This window comes from Ammodytes marinus (genome assembly GCF_949987685.1).
Source record: "Ammodytes marinus genome assembly, chromosome: 5".
Lineage (NCBI taxonomy): Eukaryota > Metazoa > Chordata > Actinopteri > Uranoscopiformes > Ammodytidae > Ammodytes > Ammodytes marinus.
Genome location: NC_137234.1, coordinates 6,589,402 through 6,604,952, shown reverse-complemented (window position 1 = coordinate 6,604,952; position 15,551 = coordinate 6,589,402).

Genomic DNA, 15,551 nt, shown 5'->3' with positions numbered 1-15,551 from the left:
GCTTCCACTACAGCCGTGAGAATGCTGTCGGAAGCAGTGGAACGGCGGGGTATTTATAGCCACCGCAAGGCATGATGGGTAATTCAGAGATAAGCCCGCCCCCCCAGAAAAGTAAACAATGTTTTTATGTATTGATAACAAACGCTGCAGGAACTATCTTATATTCTTATTATGACCGTCTATGTTAAAGGTGCACTGTGTAACTTTTGGTGTGTCAGAGAAGTGAAGATTTTCTAAGACATATTCTGAATAAACAAACTTTCCTCACAGGAAAATGTGATCCCTGGAACACTGTTTGAAGTTAGAAAGCTTCCTGAAAAGTGACTGTTTCACTGTTGTTGTTAACAGCAGCAGGGCCCACAGTTTGGTTTACAAACATATTCTAGTCTTACATTGTGTTCCAGGTGCCTCAAAATAATTTAGTTTGGACTTATGATGATAGAATTATTCAATATTAAGAATAACATTTAGAGAAAATATGTTTTGTAAAGTAACTGCAGGCTCTGTGAAAAAAGGTGCACTATACAGTTTCAGGGGAGGGGGATTCGATTACTCTAAAGAACAACCTTTGTAGAGATTGACGTATAAACTACGGTGGAGGAGGAACACTTCTTAAAAAAAACAAGCTTAGCGCGTCTCCTGGAAGTGGCCGTGATGTCCCGTTGTCCCCGCGTCTGTCCCTCTATTAGTCTGAACATAGACACTGTTATGTAAGAAGGAATGGAAAAGATCCACCGTGCCAAACAGATTAGTAACAAGATAGCAACACAGCTACTTGATCCTGGCACATCACAGCCTAGTTTTTTGACTGTCCAGCAGCTTGCATGGGTAAGCCCGGGACACAGGGGGGGTCAATGCCACCTGACAGCCAACCCCCCATGGAACAGCACCCTATAGTGAACAACATACGCAGAGGGAGTGTGTGTGTGTGTGTGTGTGTGTGTGTGTGTGTGTGTGTGTGTGTGTGTGTGTGTGTGTGTGTGTGTGTGTGTGTGTGTGTGTGTGTGTGTGTGTGTGTGTGTGTGTGTGTGTGTAGTTTGAGCTACCGCAGCAATGTCAAGAGACTTACACTGAAACTAGTTATGTCATGTACCTGTTAAGTCTCCCTGACATTTACATGTATATTTCAGTATCCACATGTCATAGAACTAAGAAAACCTTTAGAAGGTCCATCTCTTGAGCTATGTGTTGTAGCAGTCCATACTGTGTGTGCGCAGAAAAAAAATCCTGTGTCAATCAAAAGCCTAGATTCTGTAAATGGGCATGTTGCTAGCAAAGGTGGGCCCCTTTTTTTTACATAGCCTTCCCTTTGTTTACAGAGCCTAGGTGGTTGTAAAAAAATAGATTTAAGCACACACACAGCACGGACAGTTGGAGGATTGTGAGGAGATATTTACTGATTTTGACTAAAAAACAATTTTGACAACAAGCATTCTCCAGAATCACTGACTCCAACTTTTAACAACTGCCCTTGAGCAAGGTATTTAACCTTCAACTTCTCCACCCAAGCCGCCGGCCAATGTTGTAGTACTGAGCAGCTCCCAGTGTGAGTTTTACCATGAAGCCATGTGTCAATTTATTCCTACAATAGTAGGTAAGTTTAAAATACAAAGAAGTTAGCTTAAATATCAATTTAATATTTATTTCATTGTGACATTTTAATTTGAAAAGAATAGGAGGGTAAAAATATCAGGTTTTGACTCCTTGACTTTAAATCAAATAAAACTAAAATGATAAAAGGCGTTCAGTAATACACACTGCAATGATAACAGTAAAAGCATAAAAGTAATGTGATCCTAGCGTGTTGTTTGGAAGCTTTGTCACGTGGAAACAGATTCTGAACCAGAAAAAACAACAGAAATAGGGCAGTGGGGGAAAACAACATCTCGGCACATTTCTTTGCATTAGAAATAATGAGGCCAAGAATTTGACCTGGTATTTGTTTGCAATCTCCGTGTGACTGGAGTAAAAAATAGTTTCTCTCCTGAGGCAGAATGAGCCCACTGGTGACTGGTCTCATTCAAGTGTGAACGTGTTAGTCAACTAATGCAAACATTATCAGTCAGGCTTGTCTGTGTAAAAACATAACCTCTTTACCAAGTTTAAAAGTCAGTTCACGTGATGGCATTGAAAAAGCTGTTGCCACCCTGAGGAATTCAGAGTAATTACAACAACACTGTCGGTGCATCTGCATGAGGTTAAGCCTACGGTGATCAGGCGTGGATTTTATACCTTCTGCTGTACGTCCAGGTTTTTTCTCAGCACTAGAATCACCAACTGAAACATTTCTTGGGCGTTTCTTGGGATTTTTCTGAGCTCCTGCGCCAGTGTCGGGGGGGGCGACACCAGTTAGTAAATGCTGAGAAATAAAGAGAGAGTTTTGTCGAGCTGATAGGCTAAATCGATTTTGTTTGGCGATGGCTTGAATCTAACCGACATTCATTTACATGAAAAAGTTACACACTATTTTAATCACTGACCAAACTGGCTATAAAAAACATCACAAAACAGACTTAAAATAATTGATTTTATTTTTTTCAGTGCACTCAACCTGTTGTTTTAACAATTTGCAGCACTAGACAAAACAGCAACTTGAGCCTGGGCAGAAGCTCAGGTGATCACTGAGCATCTTAGTTTCCAGGACACACTGCCCTTCGTGAACTCCTCAGACTCGCAAACGAGACACTTAGCTGAGACGCAAAACATCTCTCGTGTTTCAGCCCCTGTCTCCTCCATACTGTTGTAGACCTACACCGCTAACCCCTCACCCCTAACCTGGTGTCAATCTGGCTTTGTCTGCCGAGCTCCTAAGACCCAACACGTGAAAGGCACGGGACACTCTATCTCTGCTTTGAGGATGAAATATTCAGAAGAAGCTCGCTAGGGGAACGGCCACAGACTGTATGGGACACACTGGGTCTGCTATAGTAGCGTCTCCTGGAAGAGAAACACATACATTTTAGAAGTTAGATGGACGACTTCTGTGTTTTTTAAAGGACCTCAAAGTATTTTTCTCACTCAGCTTCCTATGATCTCATGGTGCAGCCTGCAGACAGTTCAAACTTTTTTGAAAAACATTCACACCTGCCGGGAAATTAAAAATATCATACTACATTATGTACATTCTGTGTAAAAACATATGAGTTGGGGGTGCTCCGTGGCGTAGTGGATAGAGCACGGACCATATAGGCTCTGGCCTTTGTTACAGTGGTCGCGGGTTCAAATACGACCCTTGGACCTTTAATGCAGGTCATCCCCACTCTCTCCCATGTCTCCCCATTTCAAGTCTTTATCAAATAAAGCTTGAAAATGCCAAAAAGCAATCTGAAAAAAAGTTACATAGGTGTCAGTGTTGTAGTCAAGATCTAAACTGAGAACAGGTCATGACCAAGACCAGAGGGGCTGTGTTGTATTGTGTCCAGGCGAGGCATGCAATAATCACACTGTCTCATCGGCATCTTGATATGCCACACCTCCTGTCAGGTCAATCGTCTCAGCTAAGAAGAAGTGCTCACTCACTAACACAGATTTTCTTTTTTTTTTAAAGATATTTTTATGCTTTATTGATAGTGTAGAGACAGAGTTGAAATGGGGCAGAGAGGGGAGTGACATGCAGAGAACGACCGCGGGCTGGAATCGAACCCGGGTCTGCTGCTGGCCGAGGCCCATGGGGGGGATGCCTTACCAACTGAGCTAAAGGCACCCCCTTCACTAACACAGATTTAAACAGATTTGTGAACAAACTTTGAGAGAAATAGGCCTTTTCTTTGTGAAGCCCAAGTTCCTGTTTCTGTCTCCACAACTTTTTCCGATGACATGCCACACTTCAGACTTCTAAATGTTGGAGGACTGACTGTTTACATACAGTATTGTGTTGTTTATATCTCCAGCCTAAATCACTTGCACCATAAGTTTTCTTTGGAGGAGTTTATAAGCTTGTTTATGTCGTCAACCTGCATTTAAAAATATCACAAAAACATGTTTTAAAGTTGAGTCTTTTCCCCATTACTAATCTGGTAATAACAGTGTTAGAAGTTGGTTTGCTACTTGGAGGGCTCTACCATGTACCAGAGGAGTGCTTCCTGTTTTGGTTGCATCGTGTGTTTTTTGGCTGTTGGACAAACTCTTGGTCAGCAGTCTGCCAATCCGGGACGCTCAGCCAACCAAACAGTTTACCTGACACACTGGCAGTGGAAGTGGAGCATCCTATTTAGAAAAAAATAAATATTTGACACACACAGACACACACACACGCACACACACACACACACACACACACACACACACGCACGCACACACACACACACACACACACACACACACACGCACGCGCACGCACCCACTAGCCTGAACCCTCTTAAGCAGAATTGGAACGATGACTCATTTGACATGATTTATTCTCACTTCATCACACACCTGATTAAACCTTCAACAGCATATGGATTTAGCCCAGACCAGTAAGTGTGATTGGCCCTTCAGGCTGGTCTAGTCTATTTAGCCCATGAGGTCACACCCTTCTTTAAGAAATGTAACCTACATTCTGTTTTTGGGGCGACCCCTCGTGACATATCGGGGATGGCATCACGGGAGTGTGTGCGTGTGTGTGTGTGCGTGTGTGTGTGTGTGTGTGTGTGTGTGTGTGTGTGTGTGTGTGGTGAGATAAGCCCCGGAAAGGCTCTCGATCTAATCTAATTAAAGGTCCCATTGTTCCTCCCTGGCAGCGCCTCCCATTCTGTGTTCGGACGTGTGAATTCACTCGTGCAGGTAATCAGAGTGAACGCGTGGACACATTAAACTTCATGTCCACACTTCCTTTAATGACATACCTTTAGTACTTAATTGCATGAAGATATTAAAGGTGCACTATACAGTTTTAGGGGAGGGGGATTTGTTTACATTTCCAGAGCCTGCAGTAAGTTTACAAAACAGTTTTAATCTACATGTAATTCTTAGTCATTCATATTTTTATCATCATAAATCAAAACTCAATTATGAGGAACCTGGAACGAAACGTAAGAATAGAATATGTTTGTAAAAAAGGTAGCTTTCTAACTTCAAACACTGTTCCAGCCAGGGAACAGTTTCCTGTGAGTAAAGTTTGTTTATTCAGTTATAAGTACGTATATACCTTGAAAGAAAGTCACTTCTCTGACACACCCAAAGTTACATAGTGCACCTTTAACAACTGTGGTGCCATTTCTTGTGAAGGGCTTCTAAAAAAGGACTAAAGAACAGCCCAACACACTTTGCCAAATCTTGTGTGGAAGTTACAATGATGGTAGTAGTTGTTGTCGGGTGAGTTTCTTTGTCATCATTGGAGCGAAGTATGCAGCTAACGCAGGAAGGTGTCCGCTTTTGTTCTGCAGATTGATGTGAGACTGTTGACATGTCCTTTTAGAAGGCGCATGGCGGATGCTGTTATATACAAAAGCTTAGGGTGAGTTAGTTGTTTTGAATGGGGCTGATTTTCTATTCTACATTCTACATCTGACCATAAAAATAATCTATTTAGTTCTAATTGGGACATACTTTTACCTATTCATTTCATCATAACATTGCGGCTTGATCTTGCCTTTTGCTATTTTTAAGCATACTAAATCTGACCACAAGAATTGGGATCCTAAATCTTTTTTTCTACCATACTAAATAGCAACTACTGCCACACACCTCCTATATAATATACTGTATCCGTCCATAAAAAGTATGCAGTTGGCAATATGCTACAATTGGGAGATACATATCATTGGCCTTGAACTGTACTCTTTTGCCTGTAAATCCGTGGCATCGCTTGTTGTTTTCACACTACAAATGACAAGATGATGTAATTGGACATTCGGGTATTTTTTGGCATACTACCTTTGACATCGCGGCTGCATTCCAATCCCCACACTACCCTGCTATTTAGTATTATAGAAAAATATGTATAGGATGTCCCAATACATGTGCTCAAATATACAGTATATGTCAGTATTCAACTTGGAACGCAGGGCAGGTATTTGGACATCCTTAATCTTTTGGTACCATTCCAAACACAGGGAAGTATTGGTTTTGGAACGCATAATTATTTAAAAAATCAACAGCTGACTTCAAAGCTTTGGTTAACCTGTAAGTACTAACGAGTAACGACAAGCTTCCTAAAAATTCAATGGAAAGTGAAAGTCATTCCAAAAGTATTTCTAAAAATAACAGATACTCAATTAAAGTACAAATAGTCATGTAAAACGTTCAGTACTCTAGTAAATTCACTTTGTTACTGTCTTGCCACCACTTGAAATGCCTGAGCCTCAAGTGCCAACATGGGGCTGCTCTTTCTAAAAGCAGCCCATGTTGCCTGTCAGCTCTGGGCCTTATTACATCACTCCTGCTGTCCCATTTCCACCCAGAATCTTGTGTATAAAAACCGCAGTGGAGAAGACTTAAATATCCCATGTTATAGCTCCTTCCTTCTGTACGTGGGCCTCATCAATAATGGATTCAAATGCACACACATTACTTTTTTACGCCTCCATGCATACATTCTATTCTCTTCTATTTCTATTTTCTCTCTACGCACACATCTTGAAAATATGTCCGCCTATCCCGAAGAAGTACAGTAAAATGAATGTTTTATAGTTTTACACAGCCCCCTGCATCAGCTGGTAGGTAAGCAAGTGCTTGTAAATTTTTAATTCCTGTGAGCACTTTAAAAAAAAAATATGGGTGGCTGTGGTGAAGTGGGTAGGGTGGTCGTCCACTGGGTTGCAGGGTTGGTGGTTCGATTCCCCGTCTCCCCGCCATATGTCTAAGTGTCCCTGGGCAAGACGCTGAACCCTAAATTGTTCCCGATAGTAAGCTTCCACCCTGCGCGGTAGCTGCTGCTATAGATGTATGAATGTGTGTGTGATTGGGTGAATGTGTACAAAACAATGTAAAGCACTTTGGGTATGTGAAAAAACAGGGAAAACCGCTATATAAGTGGAGATGTTGTCGCGCTAGTCGTCAGCGTAACCCAGTGCGGCGGCTATTGCCAAGCTACGTGAGACACAGAGGAATGCAGCAGCACTTTTATTGTCCCTAGCCGAGCACTTAAAACAGCTTAATCGTTTTATCACGTCCCCGAAAATATGCGTCCATGCTGGGCCGGGCGGACAGGAAGTGACCTTAATTAGCCAAGTTCCCTTCTCGGAGTGTACAGAGCATTAGGGCCCACCTGGTGTGTGCAGCAAGCGGAAAGCTCATGTCCCCTGTGATTTTATTCATTAACTACCACTTTACATTTTTAATCCTGCCTGGGGCTGAGAAAGATGGAGTTGATGTATATTTGGAGTTCAAGGCCTCAAGTTAAGATAATGTATTCAATAGTAAAATATGGAGGAAAAAACAGTATGAATAAAGCACCCTGCGTGGTAGCTGCTGCTATTGGTGTATGAATGTGTGTGTGAATGGGTGAATGTGTACAAAACAATGTTTAAGTGCTTTGGGTCTGTGAAAAAACAGGGAAAAGCTCTAATAAGTGGAGTCCTTTTACCATATGTATATCAACGTACTCAATCAAAGACTTTAACGTGAATCTTTCCAATAACTGTTGTGATATATCAGTCTGGTCCCAAGAGGTGAACGACCGAATGACCAAAGAGCTTATTAAAAACTAGGAAAAATAAACAACACTTTTGTTTTATTCCTCTCTTGTTCATGTGTCTGTGACCCCTGGCAACCAGTTAAAGGGCCACAACCCTCACGTTGGGAACAAATGTCTTTTAGAGAGGAAGCTCTAACCTTTAACCTCCTTCACTGGTGTATTATTATCTGATTGTTTACGTACATGTTTCCCATCCTAAAAAATACATATACATGGGGCGCACCAGTGGCATTGTGGGTAGTGTGCGCACCATGCTCAGTCCTTGTCGCAGTGGTCGCGGGTTCGAGTCCGATCCGTGGACCTTTACTGTATGTCATCCCCTCTCTCTCTCCCTATTTCCACTCCATAGTCTCTTCTCTCACCTGTCAATAAAAGGTTAAAATACATATTAAATAAACTGCTCATGACCTAGACAGATGCAAACAGACAAGGTTTAGTAAAAAATGCTAAATTTTGAAAGATGACATTTTAAGAAATACAAAATAGCCAAAAGTCTTAAAATCGATCAGTGCTTGAGAAACCTATGCTTTGGCCTGCAGTGTCTCACTTTAGGACAATAAAACGTGGAGAGAACAGATCCGGCCCAAATGAGCACACACTGGAATAGTGGCATGGCAGTGGTAGAGGCAGTGGCCCTTGTTGCACCGTCTTCCTGTCCGGAGCCGTGAGCAAGCAGTAACTGTAGAGGAAGGGCAAGAGATCGTGGGAACCGGCGAGTCACTGCAGCCTCGCGCCACGTACCCAAGAAAAGCTCCTTCCAGGGAACAACAACATGAACCAACCCTTTAACCAGCAATAGGAGGGGGTAGAATACACAGGGAGGAAACTGGAGAACAATGAAGAAATGGATGTGACACCACCTCTGCTCGGCAGTAGGTCTTGGGTGTGGAACCCAAAAGTCTGTTGTACTGGATATCGGTGCCAAGTTTTTTTTTTTTTTTCTCAAACTCATTGACAAAATACAGAAGAAAAGAGTAAATGCCCAGTTCCCACAGTGACCTTTTCCCACGCTGCTGTGCCGAGGCTCGTATTGTATATTTGTACTTTGCTTGTCGAAACCGTTTCCCCTCTGACCAGAACACACTGCCTGTTTGTGTTCCCTTATCTCTCTGGAAGACGTGCTTAGGCTGTTGTTATTTGGAACTTGATTCCGGCCTCTCTTTTCTTTCCAGGGCCCTTTGAACTGCAGACATTTCTATTCAGTTTGCTGAGTTTCTGATGGTTCCTGCAGCAGGACGACCCCCCGAAAAAAAAGCATAAATTGATAGTAAGGAAAATAGCAAGGCAAGTTTATTTATATAGCACAATTCAGACACAAGGCCATTCCAAGTGCTTTATAGGGGCATGAAATACATCAAGGTTAAAATACATCAAGTATAGAATATACATTAGAACAGTGAATGAAAAATATGAATAGAAATTAAACATTTGAATAAAATAAAAATTACAGGTTAAAACGGAAAAAGAAAAGTCTTCAGATTTGATTTAAAAGAGCTGAGAGTTGCAGCAGACCTCAAGTTTTTTTATTTATTATTTATTATTCTTCCGGACAATTACACACAATACACAATGTTCTCTTTGCATATTCATACATATTACTTTGTGTTATCGTCCGAAGGGTGGCAGGAGAAGCCAAAGGCTTATCAGGTCCCGCCTGATAAGCCTTTGGCTTCTCCTGCCACCCTTCGGACGATGGATACCTTTTCTAAATAATCCTTTGCAACTGAAGCAAACCTGTCTTTATATAACTTGTTGACCTAAACAGTTACAACATGTCACTGTCACCTTAAAACAGGTTCTTGAGACCTGCCTAAAGGTATCGGTACAGGTCAGGTTGTGTCTCTTATTCCAAGTATTTCAAGTTTTGCACAATTATTACAGGTTTGGCAAGGGGCGAGAAATATTCTGTTTTACTTATTGTGAAAAAAACACCAGAAAAAACCAAGGCCAACAATGGATTGACCAAAGTATTGCCTGTGCATCCAGTTTATTTGCTTCAGACCCAAATAAACATACACCTGCTGTAAATACTCACTAAAGCACCATATGTGTATTAATCCGCCGCTAGAAATAGTCGCCAATACATTCCGAATTTACTGCTGTTTGAGTAACACTGGCTAAAAAGTGCAGTGGCCAGCAGTGAGGTATTACTGTATATATATTCGTTACACATAAAGAGTTACCTCTTTAGTAGAAACCAATGCTCTGACATGAGTGGGGGAAGTGGGCAAACACATTGTTGGTCTGTTTACGAAATGAGAAGTACAGATTAACATCAGTTTACAATGAGAGGAATCGTTTTACTCTAAATCGACGGAGAGGTTCCCATCAGAAGGAAAACACTGCAGGTACTGTTTGTGTGGTTAATGATCTGAGGGGACATCTCTGGTCATTTGAAATAGAACACGATTACACAGTCAACTGACTTTGAAATCAGCTTTTGACTAATATTCGGACCTGACTATCACCACATTGTGTGTTGTAGATGAAATTGAAACCAGCCCATGATGTCCCATGTAACAGAAATGTGGTTGAATTGTATTGCAGCATTGATTGAAGCACTCCAGTGAAAAGGCCTCTAGTAAGTAATGACCCGGCCTGCATTAGGAATCTGAAACCACCAAGACTGCGGAGATTTGAACACTGACAAACAGTCACTGTTTTGCCCAGAGAAACCTGGGCAATGTTCGGACTTGAACGTAGTGATCTGAATTCTGTACAGACCATCACAATTAAAAAGTTCCAGGTCACTATGTCTTCAGTAGATTTTTGAGTTTTGAGGCTAAAACTAAAATTCTTAAGTTTAAAGGATAACAATTGAGCCAACTAATCTTTTGTTGAGATAACTTATTATCGGAAGTCAGAATCAATATCTTTCCAACTTGAACTGTCATGTTTATTCTCAACACTTCGACTATATTACAAAGTGCATAATGAAAAAAATATATACATAACAGATATTTGAGAAGCTACGAGGAAATTTAAGTTTGTGGTGATTATAGTGCCCCCTTAGGACAAAAGCGGTACAACCGTCCTAAAGAAAGTTAATAGTTTTGTCACAGTTGGCGGAGATTCGGACCCGAGCAAAGGCATTAATAATAACCATATAAACACAGCATTCTTTTCTTTTCACTGATCTTGTCTTGTTTGCTATTACAGATAATTTTTTTATCTTCAGAGGAGAAATTAGACTGTTTCATAAACATTTAAGAGTTCATCGTCATCTCTTTAAATTCTAATATTCTGTATAAGCTACGTTCAAACTTTCAGAGTGAGGTGATAAACATCAAAACATGCTCCGGCAGCGCTAGTCCCTAAAAGGAGTCCAGGATGTTTTGGAGGTTCTGGTCCATGCGATGTGGCAGAATAGCCTCCACGCTGTGTGTTGTGATTCTCTCCAGTGTTCTTTTTAATCTCAGTGACAAAAGCCTCTTGCAGGAAGCTATGCCAGATATGTCCGGCCCGCCACAGCTTATTTCAGCAAAGCCAGTAAGTGAAGAATAACACTGTTTCACCGGTTCAAATCCCAGTTCGCCACAAACAAGAGGCCTGAAGCGAACAACAGAGGGTTTAACCAAGACAGCGGTTGTGCCGACTCCGGGGAATTCTTTCCATATTTTCCTTGTGGTGAGTCACTGGATGCCTGAGTGAATCCGGGCAAAACAAGGATCCCGATCCCGCTTCCCAAAACTTTTTTTTTTTTTCTGGCAGCAGTGTTGCTCGGAAATCTTCAACAGTGGGATAAAGTTTCCAAAAATACCGTTGCATTTACACTCTCCCTAGATGAATTAGATGGATGGATGGATGGATGGATGGATGGATGGATGGATGGATGGATGGATGGATGGATGGATAGATAGATAGATAGATAGATAGATAGATAGATAGATAGATAGATAGATAGATAGATAGATAGATAGATAGATAGATAGATAGATAGATAGATAGATAGATAGATAGATAGATAGATAGATAGATAGATAGATAGATAGATAGATAGATAGATAGATAGATAGATAGATAGATAGATAGATAGATAGATAGATAGATAGATAGATAGATAGATAGATAGATAGATAGATAGATAGATAGATAGATAGATAGATAGATAGATAGATAGATAGATAGATAGATAGATGGATAGATAGATAGATAGATAGATAGATAGATAGATAGATAGATAGATAGATAGATGTAGTGAACTGTAGAACTTTAACATAACTGAAATAGTTTGAGGAGGGACCAATACAAACGTCTTTGCATCTTAAACTGAATCATCTAGAGCTATTGGCGACAGGATTAAAGTGTAAGTTTACAGTTTACAGCTCCAGCAAAAAAAAACACAGGTTTTAAAGCAAACAGATGAGTGATTTATGTTTTTTTCTATTTCAGTTTTGGGATGTGAAACTAGGATTTTCTGATTAGCTCCTGTCTGCACAGGTCAGTTGTGTTTAGGAATTCTTCTCCCTCGTGCAGCGCTGTTCCCATGGCCTCCACATGTTTCCACACACTGCTGCTAAAAATAGCTGCACAGGAAGAAATTCCATTATATTACAATTATGTAATTTTGCTTGAAGGCGCTTTACGTGGAACTTTCAAATATTTCTGAAAACTAATTTTTCCTCTGATGATCATAGATTACATTTAACAGCAAATGAGACCGTTAGTGCAAATAATGTTATTTTTATATAGTTTTTCGCTCACCCAGGAACAAAAGTTTGCATAGTAAAGAGAACTAAAAATCTAGATGTTGGATGAAGCCGTTAAAAACATATTTGTGTTTTGGATACAGTCTTTTTTAATTTATAATTCAAAAAATACTATGTACATTTTGTATTATATGACTATTATGGAAAGTTACCTTGATGTAAGCCCTTAAAGGTGAAGAAAGCGATTTATTTATGTTGATATAAGTGTTAAATCGCTCTTTATTCATTCAGTGATCACTTACATAGTGTGCGCATTTCATAAAGCCGATCTCTCAGTCAGCTGCTCTGCATGTAATCGGCAAATAAACTTTTCGGGGATCCCGAAATTAATATCCAATCACACGAGAGAACGCTACAAACCGACACCCGTCTCACTGCTGGTGCACGTGCAGAGCAACAGATTGGTGAATGTGTATGCGCCAACAATGGCGGATCAGGTAAAAATCCTTCCCAATGTCTGTTTTGATGGTTTTTATCATGTTTTATCACACTTACTTATCTGAGATGGTGCTAGATAACTCAATGTTTGAAGACCGCAGTGCATTAATGTGGTGACGTGGGGAGGAGGGAGGGGACCGCTAACTGCAGTCAGAGACAGGAAGTTAGCTAAACTGACCATTCCGCTTACTGAACCTTTAAAAATTTGAGATTTGTGGTTCAGAGTATTGAAAATAAGATGGTTGCATAGGAGAAATATAAAGACGGAAACAGACAAGGCTAAGTGAAATAAACACCTACATGTACATTTTGGACCTTTTATTTATACTAGTATGAAAGAACACATAGACTAAAAATCTCCAAATTGACCGGTGCATAAAAAAACTTAAAAACTGTTTGTGGGAAAAAAGGTGAAGAGTCACTGTATAGTAACCCACATTCTGCTGCTAATTTTTAGTCAAAAATACATATACACACACACACACACACACACAGACATAAACACACACACACACACACACACACACACACACACACACACACACACACACACACACACACACACACAGGTCCTGTAGAACGTAGTGTACAGACTGTCCCGGGAGCAGACGCTGTTTGTGGAGGAGCGACTGTTTGTTTAAATCTCTTGAAGCTCCAGAGGGAAGCCGCTCTGTCACATGAGGAAGAAGATCACACAATCACAGGAAGGCGGGTCTAATGTTTCTCTCTGTTATTTGACAACATTCACCACGGTGTCCTGCTGCTGAAGAAAAATACAACTACATTTCAAGTACAAAGAGGATAAAAGCAAATGATGATGGTGGGTGGTTCAAGTATTCAGAAATACCACACTGTGAAAATACGCCACTACAAGAAATAGTCCTTCATTCAAAACATTCATATTCATATTTCCCCTAAATCACTTATTTAAAGTTGCGTTATGCAGTTTCAGTGAGAGGGACATTGGTTTACATTCACAGAGCCTGCAATTAGTTTGCAAAACATATTTTCTCTACATGTAATTCTTAGTTTTGAATAATTATATCATCATATATCAAAACTAAAATATTCTGAGGAACCTTGTATGACTAGAATATGTTTGTAAACCAAACTGTGGGGACCTGCTGCTGTTAACAACAAGAGTGAAACAGTAACTTTTCAGGAAACTTTCTAACTTCAAACAGTGTTCCAGGGATCTACATTTTCCTGTGAGGAAAGTTTGTGTATTCAGTTATGAGAATATACCTTAGAAAATGTTCACTTCTCTGACACACCCAAAATTACAAAGTGCACCTTTAATGTACTTGTCCATTTCACCACCAGTGTGACGAAAACAAGTGCTAACAAACAAGTCTGGAAGCCATCGACTGTCAGAGCACCACAGAAATGCACAATTCCTTACTTTATTGCCCTGAAATCATGTGAAACCACACACACACGCGCACACACACACGAGCACACACGCACACACACACACGCACACACACACACACACACACACACACACACACACACACACACACACACACACACACACACACACACACACACACACACACACGGAGCTCCACCTGTGATCTGCTGTGTGAGGGAGCCCTCTGCAGTTCAGACTCTAACATGTCATCTACACACCAGTCTGTGCTGATCATTCTCAGTGTTTGAGAAGAGAAGCTTTACCAAAATAAGGATTTTGGATCAGTTTATGTTCAAGTAAAAGTAAAAATAAAGTCTTACAGGCGAGACAATCATCTTTAACTCAAGCACTGGTCAATCTTAGAAATGTAGATCTAATTTGCCTTAAAAAAACATCTTCTTTCAAACTAGTATAAATATAAGGTCAAACATTTACATTTGTGTTTATTTCACTAAACCTTGTCTGTTTGCGTCTGTATATTTCTCCTATACAACCATCTTCAACGGCCATTACCTCATTTATTTTTTACAATACTCTGAACCAATAATAAACTTAATTTTCCATAACCATTCTTATTACTATTCTGAAGGTTATTACAGAATGATTGTTCATAAGTTGTTCATCCATCTGATTTTATACATTTTGTTCCTAATTTTTTTTAGAAAAATGCATTTTTAAGACCCGTGTACACAGTACTTTTACTTATAAAAATGAAAAAATGCTCTATCCAAAATCGGTTCTTGACACTTTACTAAACTGGACACTAACATTATAAAAATTAAATAAAGATTTTAACTTTCACTTTATCCTACATCTAGATTTTAGGTTTGAATTGACAAGTGTTTTATGTATATAGCACCTCTAGTGGCCACAAGAAGAACTGCTTCATATTGTGTGTGAAGCTGCAAATAAACAAGTTGTGCAGTGATCAAGGATTGTCACAGTTTAGATCACCCAGTTAACACTAAACAAATCCTGCATTTCAAATTGCATTCTCTTTTCAGTACACACTTCAGCTGACCATAAAAAAGTGTCTTATACTTGTATATCTCATCATAACATTTCGCCTTGAACTTAACTCTTGCCTATATATCCCTTGTATTGCTGGTTATTGTCACTCAGAGGCTCAGTTGATGTGACACGACTTGTGGGGTCAGAATTATCCAAAAAGCTTGCCCATTTGCCAAATTTCCACACTAAAAATTACGACTGGATGTAGTAGGACATATGGGAATTTACTGCATTTTACATACTTTTCTAGCATACTAAATAACAGGGAAGTATGGGGATTAGAAGCAGCTAAACAAGTTAATACATACTTTTCTTATGTCGCTAGGGATACCTAGAAGAGTAGATGTAAAGAAATTCACAC